The sequence below is a fragment of the Bubalus bubalis genome, chromosome X (assembly GCF_019923935.1).
Source record: "Bubalus bubalis isolate 160015118507 breed Murrah chromosome X, NDDB_SH_1, whole genome shotgun sequence".
In the NCBI taxonomy this organism is placed as follows: Eukaryota; Metazoa; Chordata; class Mammalia; order Artiodactyla; family Bovidae; genus Bubalus; species Bubalus bubalis.
In genome coordinates, this window is record NC_059181.1 from 57031239 (window position 1) to 57042810 (window position 11572).

At 40.5% G+C, this 11572-nt stretch overlaps 1 pseudogene; it reads left to right on the forward strand.

Moving 5' to 3' along the window:
* The first annotated feature begins 10693 nt into the window (after nucleotides 1-10693).
* On the forward strand, nucleotides 10694-11572 carry LOC102413254 (annotated as a pseudogene).

Consider the following 11572-nt stretch of genomic DNA (forward strand, 5'->3'; position numbering starts at 1 on the left):
TTCCTTAAAAAACTGGAAATAGAACTGCCATACGACACAGCAATCCCATTGCTGGACATACACACTGAGGAAACAAGAATTGAAAGAGACACGTGTACCCCAGTGTTCATCACAGCACTGTTTACAATAGCCAGGACATGGAAGCAATCTAGATGTCCATTAACATATGCATGGATAAGAAAGCTGTGGTACATATACACAATGGAATATTACTCAGCTATTAAAAAGAATGCATTTGAGTCAGTTCTAATGAGGTGGATGAAACTGGAGCCTATTATACAGAGTGAAGTCAGAAGGAAAAACACCAATACAGTATATTAACACATATATATATATGGAATTTAGAAAGATGGTAACGATGACCCTATATGCGAGACAGCAAAAGAGACACAGATGTATAGAACAGACTTTTGGACTCTGTGGAAGAAGGCAAGGGTGGGATGATTTGAGAGAATAGCATTGAATCATGTATATTATCATATGTGAAATAGATCGCCAGTCTAGATTTGATGCATGAGACAGGGTGCTCAGGGCTGGTGCACTGGGATGACCCTGAGGGATGGGATGGAGAGAGAGGTGGGAGGGGGTTCAGGATGGGGAACACATGTACACCCATGGCTGATTCATGTCAATGTATGGCAAAAACACTACAATATTGTAAAGTAATTAGCCTCCAATTAAAATAAATATTAAAAAAAAAGAAAAATAATATTAGGTAACAGTATTCATTTAGTATATGGATATGGCCCAAGTAGTGATTGTACTAAAATTACTGAATTCTTTACAGCACTGTTTTCTTATATGAATATGTTTTCTATGTATGTATGTCACATATGTATATGTGTCATATGGAACAGATATAATATAAAATCCATATATGTGCATACACACACACACAAATATATAATACACTGTGCATGTTAAAACTGTGGAAATTATAAGGAAATTATCAGCCTCTGGATTTATTTTTTCATTTTTAGCTGTAGCTAGAATCTTTGTGATGCAGTGAATTGAGGAGAAGGCAACAGGAGAATTAAGCTCAAATGAATATATCATACACCAACTTCAAAGAATGGACTTCATCGGCCCTTTGCCCATGGCTGTGTTTTGAGCACCACCTTGTTAGTAAGCTGAAACTCAAAGCAGTTCTCTTGACTCCAGTGCTTGAGTGGTTTACATTATGCTATGTGAGTTAGTAACTGGGAAAACCACATGTGATAAGAAAAACCTATGGTGATGACAAGAGAAATTGATTTATTCCACAGTTTTCACACAACATAAAAACATAAAAGGAAGGGTTTATTCTGAACAGTTTTCCACTGTTACATAACTATACAATGTTCTGAGTAAAAAGAAGGACCACTCTGAGACTTTTCTTCTTTTTTTTTTTTTTCCATCAAGCATCAAGATCTTGAAAAACAAAAATTCCCACAGTCCCCAAGCAGAACCTGAACATCTCAGATGCCATGGTGAGGGTTTGAGATGAGTTCTTAGTTTAAGTGTGGGAAAGCAATAGACTAACAGACTCAGGTAGCAGTTTAGCTGAGCACAAGGTCTTTTCCTGATCTGGAAGTCAGCGAAGATGAGGGCAGAATTGAATAGTAGTTTTTCAGAATCAAGTTCCTAGAACTCACTGCTGAGTGATTTGAGGTCTCAGTGCCTGGAGTTCTGGCCCAGGTCTGGTTGTTTTCATTCTCACTTCCTCAGGTGCGTACAGGTGTCTTGCTCCCTGTTTGTCCCAGGTGCCTAGCCCGTGCCCAAGCTCTGGGCTCCTTGAGCATTGCTGGATGCCTCTCCCAGCTTCCATCCCCAGGTTGTTCTGATTCCACTTCTCCTCTGCCACTTTAGAACATGTATTAATATGCGAGTGAGACTCACAATATGTCAGGGATAACCTTTAATATGCTCTAATTTATGAAAAAAGTAACATTTTCAAACTTGGTGCTTCCACTATTATTAGTGCTGTGGACATCTGCTGATTTGGGATTTCTGGCACCCTTTCCTTCTTCTTATGGAAACAGCTGCCTCTTTTCTCTTGGAGGGTTGACTGTCCTTTCTTCTTTCTTTGGGGTTGGAGGACTTGCAATCACAGTGGTGGTCACAGTGGGGATGGACTGATTTGAGAAATATATATTAATAATTGGAGTCAGCAGGACGAAGTAATTTGACATGAGGGGTGAGGACAGGACAGGGAGTCTTGGCTTGGGTAATGTCAGAAGATGTTGTCACTGCTAATGGAGCTAGAGAATATAGCATGAGAATTGGATCATGGTTTTAGTTCCTTATACTACATATATCCTATGATAAATTCTAAGTAACTTACCCGACTTTCTCATTGATTTAGCTACAGACAGTCATACAAAGCACCATTTTTAAAAAGGTGGAGGGAGGAAAATCCAAGTTGCTAGGTGGAAGAGAGTCCTTTCAAATAGTGCTTTGTATGACTGACTGTAGCTAAATCAATGAGAAAGTCGGGTAAGTTACTTAGAATTTATCATAGAATATATGTAATATAAGGAACTAAAAAAATAGTCTTCATGAGTACCACCATTTGATGCTTATCTAAATAAAATTTGCATCATTTGAAAAAAAAATCTCCCAATAGTGTCAAAAATTGGGTGGGAGAGGAGTAGATATTTACTCCATAGAGTATTACATTAAACTATTTTAATATATTCTATGAAATCCAAATGTTCAAAAGGCCAACCTTAAAATGTAGAAAAAAATGTTGCAACTGTATTAACACTCATTACTAAGTAATATTCATGGAATATTTGCTCCAAGCCCAGCAGCCCCCAGGTGAGCCTCTGCCTCCTTTCTGATGCCATGTCTGAGAGAAGCCAAGTCAGTCAATGTCTCTGTGAGGCAAAATAGTCATTAAGAAACAAAAAGTACACTTTCCAAATCCTCCAACTCATTGTTTAATTTTTTACTTGAAAAAGACAAAAACACTGCAATTCACATATTTAGACAACTTTATCACTATTGCTCAGAGGAAAGGCCTGTCCTGGTCTAGTAGAATTCTACAGAAAGGTCTTGTGTTTGGTGTAGTAAGGGATACCGGGCTCTGGCAGCCCACTAATCTAATTAATAAAATGGTACCCTTTGTACCAGGAAATGTCAACCCACTCCAATCTTCTTGCCTGGGAAATCCCATGGACAGAGAAGACTGGTGGGCTACATACAGTCCATGGGGTCGCAAAGAGTCAGACATGACTTAACAACTAAACAACAACAATCACTTTTCAGATCACACTTAAATTATTAATTTTTCAGAGAATTTGAATGCAAAAAGTAACAATCAATATAATTTAAATGTCATCTCACAATTAAGAAAGTATCTCACAAGTCTGTTCAGTTGCAGGTTTTTATGTTCTATTACATTGCTAAGAAACCACTGGGGCTTCCCTGGTGGTCCAGTGGTTGAGATTCAGAACTCCCAATGCGGGGGGCCTGGGTTTGATCCCTGGTCAGGGAACTAGATTCCACATGCAGCAACTAAAAATCCCATGGGCTGCAACTAAGACCAGGAGCAGCCAAATAAATAAAGAAAAATAAGTTTCTTTCTTTAAAAAAAAAAAGAAAGAAACAGATACTCTTTCTGAATCATCCTTGTGATTCAGGGAATCACAGACTATTCCCTGGCCATTTCACAATCTTTGTTGGATGCATTAGAATTTTCTAGGTGGTAAAAAGAAAGTTTTGAATTTTTTAAATTACTACAGACTTAAAAGAGTAGCAAGTTTCTGCACTGTATTTCTGAAAAATATCTGGGAATAACTATAACAATAACAAAAGCTGAAAATTATTTTCAAGGACTAAAGAAAACAAATGCATTGTCATGCATGCTACATGTTATCAGTTAAAATAGTCAACTGTGATGAAATATCTGAGGGAAAAAGTAGAGACTTTTACAAATGTAGAAGAAAATGTTAACTTCTCTGGGTCTAAGTACAGAGTACCAAGGACAAGGAGAAATATGTCAGAACAAGCAGAAAAATCGGGTCATATACCTTGAGAATCAAAACCTCTTATTTATTCTCACTAAGAGAATTACTGTGAATAACTTGGTGAGTTTTATAGCAGCATAAGGAACAGAAAGGGAATGAGAAAAGCAGGAAGCAAATTCGAATAGCCAGGAGAGTGGCTTTGACCATGAGCATGGTGTCAGAATTTCAAGAATGACAGAAAAAGCAAGTAGACAGATGGCAGAGACACTTGCTGAAACCATAGGGAAGAGAGTTTCAAATATGTTATCGTTGCTTTTGAACACTCATTGCCCTTAACTCTCTGTGAGGAAAGCTCTGCTAGCCCTAACCCTTAAAGACTAATGAAGACTGGTTGTCTTGCATTGGGAAATATGGGAGGTTTAAACTGAAAAAGCCTAAGGTTTCTTGATGAAAACAAACCTATGATGGGGCATTCAAACCCAAAGCAGCATTTTTAAAAATCGAAGTACTGATGGTTTGCAATATTGAGTTAGTCTCACGTGCACAGCAAAGTGATTCAGTTATGTATTTTTTCAGGTTATTTTCCATTACAGGTTATTACAAGATATTGACTGTAGTTCCCTGTGCTTGTGCGTGCTAAGTCACTTCAGTTGTTTCCGACTCTTTGCAATCTTATGGACTGTAACCCGCCCCACTCCTCCGTCCATGGGATTCTCCAGCAAGAATACTGGAGTAGGTTGCCATTTCCTCTTCCAGGGGATCTTCCGAACCCAGGGATTGAACCTGGGTCTCTAATGTCTCCTGCATTCACAGGTAGGTTCTTTACCACTAGCGTCACCTGGGAAGCCCTGTAGTTCCCTATTAGTGAAGTCACTCAGTCATGTCTGACTCTTTGCGACCCCATGGACTGTAGCCTACCAGGCTCCTCCATTGTAACCTATTCCTCCTCTCCCTCCCTTCCCTTTTGGTAACCATGCTTATTTTCTATGTCTGTGAGTCTGTTTCTGTTTTGTAAATAAATTTATATGTATCATTTTGGGGGTCTTCCCTGGTGGCTCAATAGTAAAGAATCCACCTGTCAATGCAGGAGACATGGGTTTGATCCCTGGTCTGGGAAGATCCCACATGCAGAGGAGCAACTTAGCTCCAGTGCCACAACTACTGAGCTTGTGCCTTAGAGCCCACGCTCTGCAGCAAGAGAAGCCACCACAGTGAGAAGCCCAAGCAGCACAGCTAGAGTAGCCCCTGCTTGCCACATAGAGAAAGGCCCTGGGGCAGCAATAAAGACCCAGCACAGCCAATAAATAAACCAACAAATAAAATTATTAAAAAAAAAACAAGATCAGTGCAGAAAGGCATTTATATATCACTGAGAAAGGTGTTTGGGGTGAGGGAGAGGGGAAGTAAATACAAAAATCATCGATGTAATCACCTGTTTTTTTCCAGAAAAAGCTTAAAATGAGTCATCTCTCTCCCTATGTCTCTTCTACCCACCTCCTCCACCACTCTTATGATTCCAGAGAGGAAATAATAGCCGATAATCAGTGTGGTCACAAGTAATTGATGGTCACAAATGCATGATCATGTACATAAAATTATTTCTACTTTAAAATACAAATTACCAAAATGAGGAAATATATGCATACACTCAGTTAACGGAGGTTACCATAGAGACAGCCAGTCGTACTGTTCCCAATTACTGCTCTTCATTGCTCAGAATGCATCACTATAATTATATTCTTCCTAGAATACTCAGATACACATGTTCACGTGCACACACACACACATGCAGGCTAAACACAGTCAAGCAACATAGTCCCACAAAATTTAGGTTATGCTGTTATTTCATCTGTGCTCTTGGAACCATGGAAATTCAGAGCAACAAGAGGCTCTGTGTCCAGAGTCTTATCCAACATACTACGGTTGCAGCTGTAGAAAATTAGGTCAAAGCCTGAGATGGGAGTTAGGAGCAGGCTTCTGACTAGATTCTGAGTGTGCTCCTTGTCCCAAGATTAAGATGGCATGAAAGAGACTCCCAGAAAATGTTAACTTCCCATCAAAGAGGTCCCCTTTGACACTGGAGAGTGACGACATCTATCATACAGAAAGCACTATTGTGAGGACATTACTGAGCACTGGAGTGTGCATTATTCTTTTATCTTTAATTTTATCATCTAATAATGCTTTGAAAGTACAAATATCATTTTTTGATGCTATGCCTTCAGGGAAATTAAGAAGTGATCACTGCAGTTTTAAACACTGTACTTCCAAAATAGACATATAACTCGTGATTTGGGAGGAATGTTGTCACCTAAGGGGCTGGATTATAAAATTCCAATTTAAAAACAGGATAGGTGTGAAAGGTGTTAGCTGCTCAGTTGTGCCGGACTCTTTATGACCCCGTGGACGATGGCCCACAAGGCTCCTCTGTTCATGGAATTCTCCAGGCAATAATACTGGAGTGGGTTTCCCGACCCAGGGATCAAACCCAGGTCTCCCAAATTCTACTTTAGGAAAGTGTTGGAGGAAAAGTGGGGGAGGGGATGTTAGAAGGATACCATGGGGAAATTAAGAAATATCACAGCATTCCAAAAAAAATTAAAGAGGAATCCTCATCCCCTCCCCCACTTTTCCCGTAACACTTTCTTAAAGTAGAATTTGTGGAAAACCTATTTTGTTTTTAAGTTGGAATTTGATAAGCCAGCCCCTTAAGTGATTGCATTCCCCCAAAATCAGGAGTTATGTGTCTATTTTGGAAGTACAGTCCTTCCTGCAGGGGGCTTCCTAGGTGGCTCAGTGGTAAAGAAATCTGCCTGTCAATGCAGGAGATGCAGGTTTGATCCTTGGATGGGGAAGATCCCCTGGAGAAGGAAATGGCAACCCACCCCAGTATTCTTGCCTGGGAAATCCCACGGGCAGAGAAGCCTGGCGGGCTACAGTCCATGGGGTTGCAAAGAGTTGGACATGACTGAGCACAAACATCTTTCTTTCAAAAAGATCTCAGAACAAACTGGAGGCTGCCAGAGAGAAAGGGTTGGGGGTGCTGATGAAATAAGTGAAGAGGATTAAGAGGCACAAACTTCCAGCTATAAGATAAATAACTCCCATGTATATAATGTACACATAGGGAATATAGTCAACAATATTGTAGCAGATTTGTCTGGTCATGGATGGTAACTAGACTTACCATGGTGATCATTTCACAATATATTCTACTGTTCTGTTCTACTGTTCAGGGCATGTGCATATACACATGCTAAGTCACTTCCATCATGTCTGACTCTTTGCGACCCCATGGACTGCAGCCTGCTAGGCTTCTCTGTCCATGGGATTCTCCAGGCAAGGACACTGGAGTGGGTTGCCATTTCCTTCTCCAGAGCATCTTCCCAACCCAGTGATCGAACCTGCATCTCTTACATCTCCTGCATTGGCAAGCAGGTTCTTTACCACAAGTGCCACCTGGGAAGCCCAATATATATCACAATATATACATATGTCAAATCATTACATTGTACATCTAAAACTAATACAATGTTCTATGTCAATTATATCCTAATAAAACCAGGAAAACAAAAAAAAAAATAAATTTTTTAAAAAAGACCTCAGAACACATACCACCACATGCCAACTTGTATTCAGCACTCACTTTCCCTGAATGCTCAGATCTCTTTGCTAAGAGATTTAGGGCTTAGATGTAGTCAGGTAATACATATATACTTAATACATTTCCTTGTTATTTTTTTCAATATATTTAGTAAAAGTAGCCTGCTTCATATGTCTAACTCTCTTGGGTGGTTCCCTGTTCTGTCTCCTACAAAACAATTTCATTTGGAGTTTTCTGCTGAGTTTTAACATCAGAAAAGATGAAAGCTTTGGACTATTGTTGTTTAGTTCCTAAGTCATGTCCAACTATTTTGCGATCCCATGGACTGTAGCCTGCTAGGCACCTCTGTCCATGGGATTTCCCAGGTAAGAATACTGGAGTGGAAAAAAAAAAAAAAGAATACTAGAGTGGGTTGCCATTTGTTTCTCCAGGGGATCGTCCCAGCTCAGGGATTGAACCCACATCTCCTGCGTTGGCAGGTGGCTTCTTTACCACTGAGCCACTGGGTAAGCCCAAGCTTTGGACTATGGTTATTATAAACTCTCTTCATTCTCCAAAAGCACAAAATTAACTTGTTTTCTTATAAATAAGATTACTCCACTGACCACAACAGCACAATCTGAAGCTTCCAGTATTTCTGTATCCTGTGACAATAGAGAAGCAGCCCTGTGTGGTTCCATGATGGGAGTCCTCAAAACTTGCCAAAGATAGAGATGGAGATATGGATGAATTACACTGTAGCAGTCAGAGCAGGCAATGTTCAGTCTCTGCTTGGGCAACAAAACAACCAATCTCTTCTTTTTTTGATCCTAGGTTAAAACAAAGAGCTACCACAAATAGCTGAAATTTGGTGGTGGGGGATTCCTAGAGAAAGTCAGCTTTGTTAAAGTACTATCTATCAAACCTCATGCCAGAACCACTAAGAAAGTAGGAAATCCCCTGAACTTGAGACATTTCCCCCTTGCCCACCCTGTGATGATGGAAACTCCTTTAGTAACCAGGAAGCATTAACCCCCCCATGGCAGGGTGCAAAGAGATAAAGCTAGGGAACAGGATGGTCTAAAATAATTAACAGCTCTCTAAAGAGTTGGCCCTACTAACATGGCTCATTCTTTCCAATTATAGGAATACATTTCCTTGGGGTTTTTTGTTTTTTTTTTTTTTTTGGCCCTGCCACACAGCATGTGGGATCTTAGCTCCCCAACCAGGGATTGAACCCATGCCCCCTGCAGTGGAAGCTCACAGTCCTAACCACTGGACCACCGGGGAATTTCCAATACATTTCCATTTTTTAAAAAGCTTACACATGATTAAATTCATTAGGAGGACTGAAAGTACTATCTTTTTCTTCAAACAAACAAAATTGCTTTTCAGCACATGTTAGAAGGAATAGAATAGTAGAAAGGGTGGGGCTGTAAAAACAAGACCTGGCTAAAATATACCACTTATTTGCTATATGACCTTGGGCAAGGGCAAAATGCATACCTGCCTCAGCGGCAGCTCTATCACAACTATGACACCATATTCCACAGTCTCACGCAGAGAGCAAGTGAGAATGTATCTAGAAACTTTTTGGTAATTCCTGAAGTCTCATATACATTGTTTTCATGACATTAGAACAGTACACAGTTTATAATAATTATTAAAGTATTTTTGTCTGCAGGATAGATTAAAAAACAGATTTTATGTGAAAACACATATTTTACCTTCACTGAAACTCATACCCCTATTCATACATGACAAAAAGAAAGGGTTAGCTGAAAGCTAGAGACAGGGACAAGAGCTTGGGAAAAGGCAGCAGTGTTACCAAATAGATACAAAGTCTGCTGCTTTCAGTACAGGGTCCTTTTGGAAAGAGGAAAGGTCCTCCCCAACCTGCCCCATTTCCAACTGGGCACAGGAAACCTACTAACTGAGGGAAGGAGAAAGAGAAAAGCACTTTAGTGACTGCAACTGCTAGCACACACCAAACCTAAGAATTTTTTAGGTTCTAATATGGAAAGAAAAAGATTTTAGAGCTGCTCAGAGAATAGGACAGGAATTTTACACAGAAATAGAAGAAAAGAAAGGAAGATCCCTTGGAACCCTGATTTCAGACATTGTTCATTCTTAAAAATACAGAAAGCTATATTCTCAATTAAGTTTTCTTCTATAGTGTATTTACATACTGGTGTTATTTTATTTTATTTTATTTTACCATTTTATAGAGTAGCTAACACAGGTAGTGGTCAGCTCAATGGGGTGGCTGGTGAATGCACGTGGACCATGACCAGTCATGCGTTGCATTCTATGGAAACTATAACTGAAGATCTAGAAACCATAAGGATTATATGCCATTTCTGTAAACCTCATCCATGTGCTACTTTTTTCTAATTTTCTGTTCCCTCTTCTCCTTGCTTTCTTCTGCCATCCATATTTCTTTTGTAACTTCCAAATTGCTCTCTCTTCTATCTCCTTTCCACACAGAAAGAGTGTACAATTTTTTAAAGGTACGATAAGTTTTCAAAATAGAGATATCCGTATTTATATACGTTTTGTCCAGTTGTTAAGTAAACTTTTTTCAAGATTGAGTCTACGATGGCACCAAAAAACTGTAAGCATTTCACAAATGTGCTACTTCTAATTTAAAGAATTCAATAGTGTCAAAAGTAATTTATTTACATGGGGTTTTCATAATCCATGTTTCTGTCTTTTATTATCTAGGATTATAAACATAACAGGGCTTCCCTGGTGGCTCAGACAGTAAAGAGTCTGTCCACAATGCGGGAGACCCAGGTTTGACCCTGGGTCGGGAAGATCCCTTAGAGAAGGAAATGGCAACCCACTCCAGTATTCTTGCCTGGAAAATCCTATGGATGGAGGAGTCTGGAAGGCTACAGTCCATGGGGTCACAAAGAGTTGGACACGACTGAGGGACTTCACTTTCTTTTCTATAAACATATCAAGGCAAAAAGTTATAATAATTAATGAACTAAGTCTTCATCTCAAGAAGTGAGAAAAAGAACACTGAAACAGTAAATTTTATAAAGTTGAAGGACAGCAGTTCTGCTTCCAGCCACATGGACAAGACTCACCCTCCACGCAATGCAACTAGAGTAGCCCTTGATCACCCACAAGGAGGGAAAGCCTGCATGCAGCAACAAAGATCTGGCACAGCCAAAAAAATAATGTACACTATAAACCATAAAGCAAGCAGTGAATAAAACCAAGAGTTAGAGCTAATAAGCCAAAAAAAGAGATGAAGTAAAATCATTTTTAAAAACTTAATTCAAAATAAAGCAATAAAAGAGGGAAAATGACAAGAGGGAAGAGGACAAACAGAATCAGATAGCTGCCTCACCACGCCACCTGCTCTGCAGCGAGTCATGGTGGGGGCACTGGTGGCCTGGCTGCTCCTGGCGTCCATGGCTGGCATGCAGCAGCAGCAGGACTTCAACAACCTCAAGGCCGTCAACATTTGGGGCAAGTTGGTGTTGCTGAAGAAGTACGACGGCTAGGTGTCCCTGGTGGTGAATGTAGCTAGCAAATGCGGCTTCGTAGACCAGCACAGCAGGACCTGGGGCCCCAGCACTTCAATGTGCTTGCCTTCCCCTGCAACCAGTGTGGCCAGCAGGAGCCCGACAGCAGCAAGATTGAGAGCTTTGCCCTGCCGCACCTACAGTGTCACTTTCCCCATGTTTAGCAAGATCACAGTGGCCAGCACTGGTGTCCACCCTGCCTTCAAGTACCTGACGGAGACTTCTGGCAAGGAGCCCAGCTGGAACTTCTGGAAGTACCTAGTGGCCCCAGCTGGAAAGGTGGTAGGAGCTTGGGACCCAAGCATGACAGTGGAGGAGATCAGGCTCCTGTTTACAGCGCTGGTGATGAAGCTCATCCTGAAGAAGCAAGAAGACTTATAAACACTTTCCCTCCTCTCCCTGATCCCCTCCCCGCACTGTGCATGAGTGACCAGAGCAAACTCAAATGGTGCTACAAAGAGACCACAGACTCTCCTCCACTCTTATCCTGATACCTAACC